This window comes from Mustela erminea, chromosome 11, assembly GCF_009829155.1.
Source record: "Mustela erminea isolate mMusErm1 chromosome 11, mMusErm1.Pri, whole genome shotgun sequence".
In the NCBI taxonomy this organism is placed as follows: domain Eukaryota; kingdom Metazoa; phylum Chordata; class Mammalia; order Carnivora; family Mustelidae; genus Mustela; species Mustela erminea.
In genome coordinates, this window is record NC_045624.1 from 54,514,582 (window position 1) to 54,528,905 (window position 14,324).

At 36.4% G+C, this 14,324-nt stretch overlaps 1 protein-coding gene across 2 annotated transcripts in view; it reads left to right on the plus strand.

The window, feature by feature from the left end:
* The first annotated feature begins 1,668 nt into the window (after positions 1 to 1,668).
* MACC1 (MET transcriptional regulator MACC1) overlaps positions 1,669 to 14,324 on the plus strand; it is a 93,143-nt gene continuing 80,487 nt past the window's right edge. Inside the window, exon 1 of one of the 2 annotated variants that reach the window (XM_032304034.1) lies at positions 1,669 to 1,871. The gene's annotated coding sequence lies outside the window, so the exon portion shown is untranslated. The other variant, XM_032304036.1, reaches the window with a different exon arrangement.

Genomic DNA, 14,324 nt, shown 5'->3' on the forward strand with positions numbered 1-14,324 from the left:
ACAATGTTATTCCATAAAATACATGTAAAAGTTAGCAACTTGTTCATTTAGGTTAAGAGAAATGAACTGTTTTGTGGATGTTTCTAATAATGGAAGAAATTGCATTTTAAATCTTTTCACTTAAGTATATTTTAACTGAATTTTCATTATGTGTTGTAAATTATAACCTATTCGTACTATAGGACAATGTGTCTTTCAGTCTCAGCTGCAATGATGAATTATGCAAATGTCTCTAAGTGTTATTTCTTCTTAATTATTTTGATCTTCAGCTTTTAGATTATGGTAACATTATAGGCTGCTGCAGCTGAAAAGAGAAAAGAGAATTTGATAACAATTCCTACAGCTGTACACAGTGTTTTTTTATACCCTTGTTACTGAGAAAGTTTACTTGTAATTCAGGTGGCATGGGCTGAACACATAATTATTCATTTTAGTTATTCACTCTTTTTAATAGATTTGATGTCTGAAGGCCTTAATTGCCAATTATCTACCTAGAGCAGAGGTAGTCAAACACATTGTGTTTTAAGCCAAGTGAGTTAATGTTTTTAAGTAAAGAGATTTAACCTCAAAATATGTATTTCTGAGATCTAAAAAAATCACACGATCTGGGACAGATGCCTATGCAGCACGATCTCCTGGATTGATGGAGCTGCTGCCAGGCTCCTTTTAGGCCCAAGAGTCTCTAGTCCCTCACAGCCACACATTTCCTCCTTTCGTGTTATCTCCTCAGCTTTCTTAGCATTGTTTATTTGTTTTTTGGTTTTGTGTTTGTGTTTGTTTTTTTGTGTTTTGTTTTGTTCTGTTTTTTAAGTAAGCTTTATGCCTGGTATGGGGCTCAAAACTCACGGGCATTGATTTCTTTATATCTGGGCTAAACCATTCCTCTTTGAATAAATAATAACTGTCAATCAATCAAATGGATCCAACAAAACCTATTTTTTAAGATCCATAGCTATTGAGTTCTTAAATTTGCAAGTGCTGGGGAGCACTTTTTTTTTTTTTTAAATTAAGATGACATCACCACTGGAATAAGTGAAATTTTGGTCAATATTATTTTGTATATGACTTAATTTGGTTCATTAAGAATGTATGGGACATCTGTCTGTGAAGCCCTGAGGATATAGCCATCTTCTTTCAAGGAACTTACTGATCTTCTCTACCAGTATTGGTCAACTCTCAACAAACCAGCCATAAAACTTTGGACTTGGGGTAGGATAGGCTACAATTTATTAACTAAAACAGAATTAGAAGAATTCAACTTCTAAGAACTATTTAGAAACACGTTAATTCATAAATAAAGGTCAAAGAATTTTCATCAAAATTAAAGAAACCTAAATCCTTAAACTATATTTCTTATCCCCCCCCCCCAAAAAAACCCTAAGTGTTTTATATAAGCATTTTTCTTCTTGGGGAAAAAATGGACAGTCCTTGAAAAGTAAGGTTCACTTGTGCTCTCACTGAGCATAGTTGTAGAAAGTAGGTCATTGCTTTCCTCACCAAATTAACTAAATATGTTAGCCTTGAACTTCCAAAAAAAAAAAACAAAAAAGGAAGAAATTGTTAGTACATTGTTAGTACTCGAGCAGTCATGGTGTTCATGGATCTTTTCCCTAGTTAGGAGACAGCTGTTTACATGCTCTTTGTCCTGCTTTACTGCCTTCTAAACACTTCATTGTTTCTTCTACTTTCAAGACAGAAGGGCACAGAGATTTGTCAATTCCTGGCACCAGCTCTCCTGGCTATAGCCATGGCGTGGCATTTTTATTTTAGACATTTTCATTAGTTTGATCTAATTTTCTACAATTATGGCAACATAAGGAAATGAATCCAGGATGAATAGACAGAGTTATAAATCAGTTACCAAGCTTGAAGTAAGTCTATCAATGTATTTTTTACTCCTGAACTGCTTCTCAATCTTCTTTAAAAATCCTGTGGTTCTAACAACCAGTACCTCTTCCCTATAAGATGGTACTGGTCTCATAGGTAAGTAGAAATTATATACTTACTTGTTTTGTCCTACAGCCATGTTGACTTTCTTGAAGCCTCCGACAAACTCCACACGCAAGTCAGTATATTTGCTCCTGAAGTTCCCTCTAAATGAAACCCCAGTACCTTCTTTCCATTCAATGATTTCCTAACTTTCTCAAACTGTAGCACCATTTCTGCTTTCGCCATTCCATCAGTGGATCTGCTTTAGCTGAATTTCCTAAGGAGATGCACATTACCAAAAGCAATAGATTCTCCTCAGTCTTTCTCTTCATCTTTCTGCAGACTCTTCCTTGGAACTGCTATTACCTTGCTTGACAGTCTCCTAGTTTGTTCTTCCCTTCCTACTTAGTTTCTTTCACAGATTTCTCTTCCTCTGCCTATCCCTTAAATAAAATAAAACACATTTTATTTTTGGAACTTTCATGTACTTATCTCTTCCTGGAGTGATGTACGACATACTTCTATACGGAGACACATTCCTAAGCCACCAGCTCTCAGAGCTGTATCTTTAGTCTAGATCTTATTTTTTCTTTCCCCCAAATTTTATGTCCCACCTTTGAATATACATATTCATTTATCTGGAATACAGTACTTCAGCTTCAACTTACATTTTTTGCATCCAAGCCTAATCCTCCTCTTTTATTCCTTATCATTGGTAAAGACTACTTTTCTTTATATATGCAAACATCTAAGTTAAAACCTGGGACTAATCCTGATCTGCCTTCTCTTAATAAGGAGTTCAGTCATTTACTCCAGGGAGGTGGAGAAGAGTTACAAAGACCATTGAGTTCTGCTCCAGTGACCTGCTCCATGTCATGCCTGCTGCCTTCTAGGTATAGGCTCCCAGATTTTTGCTTTGGTGATGTCATTATTCTTAGGATCTAACCTCAGGCTCCTTCCACCCCCACTGAAAATCTAGTCAGTGATTTCTTAAAATGTAAATCTGTTCTCATTACTCTCAAGAACAAACAGATGACCTTCTACAAGCTCATTGCCTGTAACAGAGGTTTAAAAAAATTTTTTTTAATAAATAAAGGAAATGTTAAGTAGAAGCCTAAACAGATAAAAGCTAAGAAGCTTTTACTTCCAGCAGGCCTGAGAGGACTCTATTCTATAACTTGAAAACCACTGGCCTATGATATAGAATCCAAATTCTTCCATATAGTACTCAAGGCCCTCTCTGTTCAGTCTTCCCCACCCTCACACTTTCTCACCAGCTCTTCACAATATTGATCGTCCTGCCTTTCCCTAAACTGGTCACTTTTGTTTGTGGCCTCTGCTGTTTCATATCCTCTACTAGATGCCTGAATACTCTGCCTCAACTTGTATGACATAATATCTGGCTCATCTTTTTGACAAACTTTGTCCTCAGTGGCATATCTCAGTGCTCCCCTGTCCTGCCTACACCCTATATCCCCAGCAGCATTGATTATTATTGCTTTTGAGCATGGCTATTTATAGATATAGATATAGATATAGATATAGATATAGATATAGATATCTCTGTATCTCTCTCTAGATAGAGATAGATGGAAAGGTATAGATAAAAATATATAAATATATGTAATATATATAGAGAAAGGTATAGAGGTATAGATAACATATATATAAACATACATAATATAAATAAAATATATATAGTTTAGTTATACTTCTGCTTTATATATACATTTATTTTAGGTTGTTTATGAATCAAATTTCTTCCATGTTATGAATTCCTTGAAAGTGAATTCTGTACTCATCTTTGTATTCTCAGTCTGTAGCAGAATATTTGGATCAAATTCAATATCTGTTACCCCTTATAGTGATTTTAGGTAATTTTCCTTTTTCTGGATATATTACTTACAACATCTAATCCTTTTCCTCAGAAGCACAAATGTACTTACCCCACTTTTGCACAGTAGGACACAGTTCTGCAGTGTCCTACTATGGTTCCTTTAGTTATGATATCAGTATGTACCAACTAAGAGTTTTTAAATTTTCATTTAAAATTTTGGAATTTTAAATCATCCATTCATTTGTTAATTTATACAATAAGCACTATCAAGAACCTGTAGTGTAGTAGGTACAGAGAAGTGAAGAAAAACGGAGGGAGAGAAGCATTTTACTATGTTGAGATTTGCTGTCTGTGGTGATAACTTTCAAACAACACATTGGGGAAACTTAGAAGAGAAAGTAAGTTCTAAACTAATCGAAACAAAAATTAAAAAATTTTAATACACTAATTCTTAGAACACATGGTGAAATTTAAGAAAGGATCGACTTCACAATTCTGCCTTTACTTTTTTTTTTTTTTAAAGATTTTTATTTATTTATCAGAGAGAGAGAGGGGGAGAGAGCAAGCACAGGCAGACAGAATGGCAGGCAGAGGCAGAGGGAGAAGCAGGCTCCCAAGGAGCCCTATGTGGGACTCGATCCCAGGACGCTGGGATCATGACCTGAGCCGAAGGCAGCTGCTTAACCAACTGAGCCACCCAGGCATCTGCCTTTACTTTTAATGTGTCTGCCACATTAAAGTTATTATGACTTCAGAAGTGTATACTTACATGATGCAAAACTATAGCCAGAATTCATTTTCTGTCTAAAACTTCTATGATGTCTTCCTCATAGTAAGCCAACTATGAGAATTTCTTCAGTATTTCATACCTATTACTTATATATTTGAACAAAGTAGTTTTTCTTATCTGAGTATAGTTGATACACAATGTTACATTAGTTTCAGGTATATAACTTAGTGATTTAGATTCATATATTATGCTATGTTCACCACAAGGGTAGCCACCTGTTACATTGTATTACGATGTCCCATTACATTGCTATTATAGAACAAAGTGTTTTTATCCATTTTGGCAGGGGAGGTGGGGCAGGGAGTGGTTTGGTATACATGACTATAAGTCATTAAACTGGAAATTAAGGATTATTATTATTTTTATAAAAAGTCCTGAGTTGGTTATTAAAAAAAAAAAAATCCAGACCCTCTGATTGAAGATAACTCATGGCGGGCTGCCAAAGTCAGATGACTCTTGCTTAGAATGTTCAAATTTTTATTCAATACACATAGAAAACACTTGGCTTTTCATGGACTGGTTTGCATTTTTAGGAAAGGAAAAGGGAAACTAATACTTATCAAATGTCACTTATGTACTAGGACGATGTCAGATGTTTTTCCTTTAATCCTTTCAACAAACCTTGAATCAAGTAGAAGATGGATCTCAGTGGGAGTGGAGTAATTTCCCAGATTCTTCACTAGAAATTAACAGTCTGATTTAGAAATCAGAGCTCCACTGTCCATCCACACTCCTCTGTGCAGTATTGCCTCAGACACAAATGTTCAAGGCCAGTAATAAATAATATTACCCAAGAAAACGGGATAAAATAAGCCATTTTTAAGTGAGAACACTTCTGGCCTGACCTTCTTGTTACTGTTTATCTCAGTGGCGCATTCTGTATTTGTAACTATGACTCACTTTTTGCTATACATAGCTCATTTCTAGTTTTTTTCCTAAGGCTTTGAAGTTTATTAGAATTGTTTTTATGATGCAACATATAGGACCTAAAAAGTCTACTAACTGGAAATCACAAATTTTCTTTAAGATTTCTTTATTTGAGAGACAGAGAGAGAGAGAGAATGCAGTGGGGGAGGGACAGAGGGAAAAGGAGAAAGAAACTTAAGCAGACTCTATGCTGAGCATGGAGTCCATCACAGGACTCAATCTCATAGCCCTGAGTTCATGACCTGAGCTGAAACCAAGAGTTGGATGTTAACTGACTGAGTCACCCAAGTGCCCCAATTGTCTGTTCTTTTAAATTATTATGTGTTTTGTGGTTCTTAAGGTTTTCAGAAATCTCCCATTCTTTGGTGCTTTTATAGTACTCTCTAGTCCAGCTTTTGTATATAATGCAAAGAGATTTGCTGTTCAAATATAAGATTGCTGTTAAGTTAGTTCTAGAACAGAATATATTCAGGGTTGGAACCAATATGAAGTTTAATACTTTTTCATTGAATTGAGAATTTCATATTACAATTTTATTTCAAGATTATTTATTTATTTATTTATTTGACAGACAGAGATCTCAAGCAGGCAGAGAGGCAGACAGAGAGAGAGAGGAGGAAGCAGGCTCCTGGCTGAGCAGAGAGCCCGATGCGGGGCTCAATCCCAGGACCCTGGGATCATGACCTGAGCCGAAGGCAGAGACTTTAACCCACTGGGCCACCCAGGCGCCCCACAATTTTATTTCAAAGCTTTAAAATACATTGCAATTGTCATTTTAACAGTGGAATACTGTGTAAAAAATTTAAAAGACCTGGGTGCCTGGATGGCTCAGTCAGTTGGGTGACTCTTGGTCTTGGCTCAGGTCTTGATCCCATGGTCATAGTCTGAGGCCCATGTTGGGCTCCATGCAGGATGTGGAACCTGCTTAAAATAATAATAACAATAATAAAAATTTTAAAGCTTTAAAAATTCAAAGAATTATCTATTACCCTGATTTCCATTATTTTTCTTCAGATCATATTAAAGATTTCAGTTATTCAGAAAATAACTAAGTATACTTCATTAGCCCTTATTCACAAAGTTACTATAATGTCATATATCTATCATGGAAGTAAGATGGCTACAAATTTTTCTTAGCCACACACACAAAAATAAGAAAACTGCAACTTGTACTTTTCAAGTGAAGGGAGCCCATTATTAAAACAAATTGCAATCTGAACCAATGGAATAATGAAGAGGAGGAAGTAGGTCTGTATTTTACTATGTTTACCTTTATGTTTCCATAAACTTCAATAAAACCTAAATTAACAATACTTCAAATTATAAATTAATAACTGAATATTTGAAATAACTTATAATAAACAACTTTACTATTTTCTACAATTTTAAATAGATACTGCTTTGAATTCTTACCAGTTTTATTTTGCAAAACAGAGAATCAAAAGAGGAAACTCATATTTTTATAATTAGGACCAGAATAACAAAATTATGTCAGTGCTTATCCTGTCCTCTCTGCTAATCACTACTAACTTCCTGGGTGTAAAAATTTTTAAAGATATTGGATATTTCCCTACTACTATTCTTCTCATTCCCATCCCCCCATAACTCTATCCTCCAAAACAAAGTTTGTTAATAGACAGCAAGATATAATCTTTAGTGAACTGAATCAAATACAGCACAGAAAAGGCTTTTCTTGTCATCTGTGTGATCTGACATATATGAAAGCCATACTTTCTCTCTACATTCTCACATTTAGTGGCAGAACAAAGTCTAAAATCTAGATGTCCAGACTGATATTTATGCCGCATGACACTGTTGCTTATACTGAATTCAACCAATGATTTTTTCATAAAAGCTATGCTTTTAAATAGATTTCACTGATGGACATTGGGGATGATATGTGCAATGGTGAGTGCTGTGAATTGTGTAAGACTGATGAATCACAGACTTGTACCTCTGAAACAAATAATGCATTATAAATTAATAAATTTTATTTATATCTATATATATTTTATATATAGATATAGATATATAACTTCTTGACATTTCACAGATTTTAAGGGATATTCATTCAATTCCACAGGTATTTATTGAGCAACTATTACATGCTAGAGATACAGTTATGACTTAGATGGACAAATTCCTTGCTTAAATTCAAGTAAGGGAGATGGACAATAAGTAAACTAACAAATCTGTAATGTAGTAATAGATATTCAAGGCAGTGTAGAGATAGAGTATTTTGGATAGTAACTTTATGAATGCATTGTTTGACTATATTACTTTTTCAGGTAAAGATGGAATTGAGACATTTTGGGGAATGTATTAACAAAAAGTATGCTTTTATCAGTTTTGGCTATTGTACTTAATTTGGTATATTCACATACTCATGAACTACATACTCATAAACTCGCATACTCATACATTCACACAGAGTGAGTGGGTTAGATGGGCATGACAATAGCTTTTCTGATGAATTGTTAAAATGCTATTTTTAATACAAACTCATCTCTTTTCATTGTGAGTGTTGCCATTCTCGTTTACTCCAGTTTATTTCATTGGCATTGTGATCTAACAGTGTAAATACACCTAGCTTTGAGGCAGAATTTGAAAGGCCAAAATATATAGAATAAAATATAACAGAATGACTCAAAAAAACCCAGAAAAAAATCACTGGGGTCGCTTTAGTACAACTGTGAAGAAACTTTTCCCATTCCTGGGGAATTCTAGTATATTGTGGAGAAGAAAGGCCTTTTGCTCCCTCTCATCCTGTGTTATCAGGAAAGAGTAATGAAGGTATTCATAGCTTTTGATTGGCCATAAAGTAAGTGGCAAATGTTTTCTTTTTTTAATCTCCTTTACTTTTTTCAAATCTGAGAGTTTCCTTCTACAACTAAAGAATAAATATCAAGTTGATAATGATAATAGCTAACATCCAACTAATATTAAACTATCGTGTTCTTAACATTAGCACTCGGATATACTAATCACTAATAACTATGCAAAGAACTTTCCATGAATTTTTTTTTTTTTGAGTGAAAACAAAAACCCTATGAGTTAAACATTGTTATGTCCATGTTGTGGGTAGTAGTCCTAAAAAGGTTAAACACCTTTTTCAAAGTCATACGTATAATCAGGAGAGTCAAGATGGACCCTAATAATTGGACTTAAATCTTAACTCTTAAACAAAAGCCATCTGTGTGAATCTTTTATTCTGACAAATGAACTTGTGAGTCAGGTTCTAAGTGAAAATTGGGAAAAAAATGAACTGGGGCACCTGGGTGGCTCAGTGGGTTAAAGCCTCTGCCTTCGGCTCAGGTCATGATCCCAGGGTCCTGGGATCAAGCCCTGCATCGAGCCCCACATTGAGCCCTGCATCAGGCTCTCTGTTCAGCAGGGAGCCTGCTTCCTCCTTTCTCTCTCTCTGCCTGCCTCTCTGCCTACTTGTGGTCTCTATCTGTCAAATAAATAAATAAATAAAATCTTTAAAAAAAAATGAACTGCATGCCATGAAGCACAAAAATCTCTGAAGGTGCTCACTGGTCATGATCAGTAAAAAAGTACTCAAGTGTGGTGAAAGACTATGGTTTTTCTAGGTATCTGTCTACTTTTCCGGAGGGTGATCCCCATGAGCACAACAGGGTTTTTGAACACAGAGGTTGATACAAACAGAAACCTTAGAGAAAATTAGATAATTTTTTTTTCCCTGCAGTATTTTAGACAAGTACTCTTGGTAAAGCGTCTGTCGGGTGTGTTTGGAAAGACCAGGGAAAAGCCTCACAAATATCAACCAAAATCAAAAGGGTACTTGTGGTTGGTGGATACCTGCCACACAGGCTATATAACATGACTTTCTGGTCTCTGCTTCTTGTTCTGTCTCTTGTGGCAACTGAGAGTGAAATTATTCACATTTGCAGACACTTTCTTGATCATGTATTTATTCATTCAACCAATATTTATTGCATACCTACTCTATGTCAAGCATGCAGCTACACAGTTATGGTATATAGAAAGAAGTGAAAGAACAAATTCCTACTTTAAGAGAGCTTATGGAATGTTCCTTCTCTCCTTCTAATAATCATTAATAGATATAAAAGTAAATCATATGCAGTATACTTCTTGGTTCTGGTCTATAACCAAAAACAAAGGAAAATATTTACCTGAGCTTGTGTATGAGACATTCTAAAGGGGAGACAAAATAATCAAGTAAACAAATATGTACATATGCTGTGAGAGAAAATATTAGAATGTTATACTTTATGGAGGGTAGATTAAGAAAACTTCTCCCTGAAAAAGTGACATATAAGATGAAATGGAAAGATGAGGTAGAGGCAATCATGGAAAAAGCCAGTCAAAAAGAAGTCCAGACAAAGGAAATGAAAGACTTAACATGGGAAGTAAGAGAAATAGGAGGAGGGGAATTTAATGACTTAATATAGATTGAGAAAAAAGATAGTTATTTGCAGGGCTGAGAAAACCAGGTTTTCAGAGACTTATTCCTATGATTTCTGTTTTACTTTCCTATGCCCAAGACAGTGACAGGAGCATTAAATCGACTAAAGGGCCATGAGGAGGAAAAAATTCTTTTCAAATTTTAGCTGGTCCTCAAGATGCTAAGGGAAAAATTTTATTTCCAGAGAATTAATGACTCTTCATAGAGTAATATATCAAGGTAAAATTCTTAAGATACACATTCCTTACTTGCATAAATGGGTTATTTCCCAACAGTTAATTGAGACACTGGGATGGTAGATTTGTTATTAAAAAATTTTTTTTGAAACTTCAATTAAAAGGCTTTATTGAAAATATCTGTCATGACAATACCCTACTTAATGTTTCAGAAAAGTCATTGCTGAGGTCAATAGATGTGGAAAAAAGTGACATAATTTTTGTTTCAGCTCAAAAATTGCAGAAATAAGTTTTCACTAATGATTACTTCCTTATTTTAACGAGGTACTTTTTTAGTATTGTCACCCTAAGATACTGACACCTCATTACTTGGCAAATTTATATGGTTTTCAGATCTCTGAATTGTCGAAAGAAGACTTTGTGAAGCCCTAATTCACTCAGTTTCATTATTTATATGACTGATTAAACATGAAGTCAAAAGGGAAGCACTAACAATGTGACTGAAAGTCTGTGGTTAACTGCTAGGTTGTCAAAAGAATCCAACACATACATACACACATGCGGTCACACACGCCCACACACATCCTTGGGAAGACACACACACGCGAAACCATATTTTCATTGAGCATGAGCATAGGAAGGACAGGACGTTCAGAGGCTCAACATTACTTCTTCATGCTCATACTAGATGAGCCTCTGGTCAGAATATTCTACAATTCTTCCCCTTCCCCCTGGCAAAAATTTATTTATTTATTTTTGTCGGGGGAGCAGCAGAAGGGAAGGGAGAGAGAGAATCTCAGGCAGATTCCCCGCTGAGCACGGAGCCTGACACAGGACTCAATCCAGGGCCCTGAGATCATGACCTGAGCTGAAATCAAAAGTCAGATGCTTGACTGACTGAGCCACCCAGGTGTCCCATATTTTTCAGTTCTTCAAAGGACACTGGAATGTCCCCAAATTATTCCATGATACTGCCTTGTGCCTCTGTGCTGGTGAAATCGCTTATTATAGGGGACGAAAGAGAAGCAACTCCCCGGAATCTCATTCTCATCTCTTCTTTCTCTATAGATCCTTCAATTTCATTTTCCTGATGCCTAATTCTCTACATCCTTGGTTCTCAAGGTGAGGTCCATGAACCAGCTACATCACATGAGAGCTGGCTTGAAATGCAATTTCAAACCCCACACTAGACCTGCTGAATCAAAATCTGCATTTTATGTACATTACATTATGTGTACATATATGTACATTATATATAAGCATTATATGTACATTATATGTACATTACAGTTTGAAGCTCTCCTCTGCATTTAAACAGGCACAGATTTACCCTATCGGCAAAGCTATCATCAGTCTTTGCCCCTCCTCTTTGCACTAATTACATTTTTCCTGTCTTTCGTGGACAGACTTCTGTGTGCTGCTTCATATATTCCTATTCCTTTTTGCTTTCCTCCCCACAGCACCCTGTATTCATGTCCAGATGTAGAGCACACATAAAAGTCATTGCCCGTCAGCATCCTTTCACCTTATCCCACCTAGCTTCTACCATGGGGTTCATACCAGGGTATAGGGTGCATCCAGGTTAAGTCAAATGGTCAACTATGTTTCTCCTGGCCGGGATGATTGGTACCTACAGTGGGATGGGCTTGTGATCACTTAGAGTGAATGAGGAATAAGAGACTAGCTCAGGACTTCAGGACAGGGGGATTTCTTAGTTTATTTCTCTGAGGCTTCAAGATGACAGGATGTAAGTTCTGGAGCTCCTTCCATCCTTCCAACCTGCTGTCTAACCTAGACCATCATGCTTTGGTCCTCCTCCAGCTGTGCTTCTTACCACCAGTCAAGGAATCTCTAAGGCTATGGGGATGAATCAGGTAGAGCCCACGACATCCTCTTATCTGGGAACCCAGGACTGGAATTCACTGTCCATTTGACTCCCAAGTCTGCTTGACAGCTTTTTCCAGAAAGAAAGGTGCTCCTGCACTTCTTGAGCTATTTCCTAAAATATCCTGTGCTGTTAGTGTATGTACTCTTAGTCTGAGCAATGACCAGGGGAAGTTTTCTATGAAGAGTGTGGACAGAGCTTGCTCCTATGGACTGTGTGTTCACACAAGTCTGTCAGAATCCTGTCATGCAGGCAAGGTGGGACCAGAGGTGAAGAAAGAAACAGCTATTGACAGCCACCAATATTCATTTACTGTTGGTAGCTTGAGACCTTTCTGCACGTCTCTGCTCTGGAATGCTACCAATGACTTCTACATTGCCACAACTTTCCCTCTGTTTTCATTTTCTTTGTATGCTCTCCCTCATTTAGCATTATTGACTCCTTTAGAACTTAGAAAACTCAATTATGAGGTATCTGTGTTGTGTACATGTCATAAACCTGAGTGTCAACCTAGACTCTTCCCTCCCCCTCAGGTCTGGGCCTCACCTTTAGATCCTTCCAATTAAAAATTGTTTTTAATCAGTTACATCTTCATCTTCCACACTGTAGATGTCATGTATTGTTACCTCAGTAGATTTCAAACTAGTCTCATTCTCCTCAAATGTACCTTCTGCACAATCATAGGAGTGATCTTCTAAGAGGAAACTAATTATATATTGTTTCCTATTTATTTATCACCAGTGGTTCCTCTACACCTAATGAATATATGCAATCCTTATGCTGGCTTACTAATCCCTTCAACCTCTTCAACCTTTTCCCCTTGCTTACATGTGCAACCCACTTCATTAATTTACCGAATATTTACTGAGTGTCTCCTTTCTGGTAGGCAAGACACCGTGGTAAATAAGATAGGGTATGTGCTTTCAAGGAACAATTAGGGCCAAGTTGTCTGTAAATAAACAATAAACTAATAAGGGAAATTAAAAAAATATTAGTATACTTTGTTAACAGAATGAGAATAGTTATTAGCTAGAAAATTATAAGGCGTTAAATTATGCTATGTGGTTTGTCTGGGAAAGTTTCCTAGAGATGTGACATTTAAGCGGAGATCTGAAGGGCTAGAACACGTGTACCAGAAGTGCTGCTGAGTAAATCTTCTCATGACTCAGAGAGAGTGAAAAGGCCCCAAAAGACCTCAAACTTGCGATTTCTCAAACATGCCAGTCTATTTCAAGTCTTGGGTGGCTTTGTGTGCACTGGTCCATCTGCTTGGAAGGCCTTGCCCTTCATTCTTCCCAGACAGTTACTACTCATCTTTTTAGTTCAATCCACTTGTTACCTCCTTTGTTAAGAGTGTTTCTACCACCATTGTCTTGCCAAGCAGATGGAGGTGTTCCCACCTCTGTGCTTCCCTCTCCTTGCGTGAATTCCTACTTTAATAATTCTATCATGGTATTGGAATTTTCTTAAAGGCAGAAAACATGTTTTATCACCTTGTTTTTCTGGAGTCTTGCATATATTACTCACTCAATGAGTTTGTTGGAGTAGATGGAAGAAACTTTCTTTTCAGACTGTCTCATCTATTCAAATCCCCATGCCCCTTTGTTCTAATTTAAAAAAAAAAATCTATTCAAATCCCCATGCCCCTTTGTTCTAATTTTTTAAAAAAATCTATTCAAATCCCCGTGCCCCTTTGTTCTAATTTTTTTTTAAACTCCTGGACTCCTTTACTTTTTTTTTTTTTTTTGTCCTATAAACAAGTATGTATATTTTGTACATGAAGTATCTTTCTGAATCCAGCCACAACACTTCTGTGTTTCTTGCATACACTGAAACATTTTTACTGGTGAAAAGGGCAAGAATAGGATTCAGACTGCGGCTTTGTATAATTTTTCGTATATAAATTAGGGAATGGAAATTTGGAATTCATTAAGACTGCTAAGAGAAGTACATTTTGTAAATCAAGCAATGCTATAATCAGGCTTCAGGAACACCAAATGGCTTCTTCCAGACAATGTTTTTGAGATTTAACATGTTTCCCCTAGAAAACTGTACTAAAATGGGAGAGCAATCAGATTCCCTGGCTGATTCACTACTGAGTGAGCTTCATAACTTCACATTTACCTCCTCTGCAGGCAGGGTAGAGGCTTTTGTCGGGGCATCCTAGCAGTTGTCCTGTGAGGAGAAAGGTGATTAGGCCATCCCTGAGCACTATAGTAATTCAGTTACAAACCATAGTAATTCAATAACAATGAACATTTATTAAGACATTGCCATCACATGCCAGCACACTATTGTAGAAACTGTACACATATTAAGCTCTGCTAACC